Source organism: Apium graveolens, chromosome 1 (genome assembly GCF_009905375.1).
Source record: "Apium graveolens cultivar Ventura chromosome 1, ASM990537v1, whole genome shotgun sequence".
Taxonomy (NCBI): Eukaryota; Viridiplantae; Streptophyta; class Magnoliopsida; order Apiales; family Apiaceae; genus Apium; species Apium graveolens.
Genome location: NC_133647.1, coordinates 40,120,884 through 40,122,766, shown reverse-complemented (window position 1 = coordinate 40,122,766; position 1,883 = coordinate 40,120,884). Strand labels below are relative to the sequence as shown.

General features: G+C 40.3%; 1 non-coding gene across 1 annotated transcript; it reads left to right on the top strand.

The window, feature by feature from the left end:
• Positions 1–458: 458 nt before the first annotated feature.
• Positions 459–565, top strand: LOC141683515 (small nucleolar RNA R71). The gene has a single exon (XR_012560338.1). It is a non-coding gene; the product is annotated as a small nucleolar RNA R71 (small nucleolar RNA).
• Positions 566–1,883: the final 1,318 nt, after the last annotated feature.

Sequence of the window (1,883 nt, the reverse complement as noted above, 5' to 3'; positions counted from 1 at the left end):
CATTTTGATTATTACCCCAACTGAAATTTGGATGATTTCTGTTGTTAGGATGATAAGTAGCTGGCACAGGCTGCTGTTGTCGCTGATAATTATTCACATACTGAACAGATTCGTTAACAAGAGAACACTGATCCGTAGCATGAGAACCTGCACAAAGCTCACAGACCATAGCTATCTGATTGACTCCATAGGTGGCTAGAGAATCGACCTTCATAGACAACGCTTGGAGCTGCGCTGCAATAGCGGTGGCTGCATCGACTTCCAGAATACCTGCTACCTTCCCAGGCATCATCCTTTGAGTTGGGTTTTGATGCTCATTTGCAGCCATAGTCTCAATAAGATTATAAGCCTCAGTATAGCTTTTGGCCCATAAGGCGCCTCCAGCTGCTGCATCGAGCATGGGCCGAGATTGGACCCCCAAACCATTATAGAAACCAGTGATCACCATCCAATCGGGCATTCCATGATGTGGACACTTTCTCAACATCTCCTTGTAGCGCTCCCAAGCTTCGCACATAGATTCTGTAGGTTGCTGCGCAAACTGAGTAAGAGCACTCCTCATAGCTGTAGTCTTTGTCATTGGATAAAACTTCACCAGAAACTTTTGTGCAAGATCTTGCCAAGTAGTGATGGTTCCAGCTGGTTCAGAATGTAACCAGTCCTTAGCTTTATCCCTCAGAGAGAATGGGAAAAGCCTCAGCTTGATAGCCTCATCAGTCACACCATTATATTTGAAAGTACTGCAGATCTCGACAAAATTCCTTATGTGCATGTTGGGGTCTTCAGTCGCAGCACCTCCAAAAGAAACAAAATTCTGCACCATCTGAATAGTGCCCGGCTTAATTTCAAAAGTGTTAGCCTGAATAGCCGGATGAAGAATGCTTGACTGAATGTCATCAATTTTAGGTCGAGAAAAGTCCATAAGAGCTGGATCTGCCGGAACAATACGATCACCCATGATTACTGGCTCTTTCTGCTCACTTCCTGAATCCGAATCTTCAAAATCTATTTTCTCCGGAATATCAAGAACTTCGTCTGTCTCCTCAGCTGTATCTAAAGTCCTCTTGCGAGTACGAGAACGAGTTTGCATAAACGCTCGCTAAAGTACCTGAAACACAACCGAAAACGATAAGTACACACGTCTTAATCACTGAGTCCTAGTGACCAATGATGGTAAGTACATAAATTAAACAAATACGCCGAGTCCCCGGTAGCGGCGCCAAAAACTTGTTAGGGCGGAATCACACGCTAATAATACACGCAAGTATACGCATTCTCAAGTAATATAAAATACTTTCTAGTTCGTTCCTACAGAGACTCAGACTAATTTTGTTCAATTAAACTCACTCACCAATGTATGATTACTTCTCAATGTTAAGACAATAACACTTAGATTTGATTAACTAATTATTAACTACAATTAACTACTAGAATTAAGTACTTAATTAACACTTAAATTAACAATATTAAAACACTCATGAGATCACAACTTCATTACTACTTCCTTCAATAGTCATTGTTATTACCCTTAGCATGCAACAGTGATGATATTAATCGAATAACACGAAACTGATAAAAGCCAACTTTCATTGTACTAATACCATTCTACTAAACATCCACAATTAAGATAGAAGTTGAATAGGCATCAATTATGTTGAGTCCCTATATGTCTACAGAAATTGACAACATAACGATTTAAGAACAAGTTATTCCATTTGATTACACAGGGCGAATAAAACGGTTAGAGTTACCCACTAATCATGCAAATCTTACATGAACTATGCTAGTATGGCAAGTTCTAAATCTCAAGATCCACCGTCGCTTCACAAGAGATTAACACCCTATCTTATATGTTCGCGACGCACATAAGACGAATTCGCACA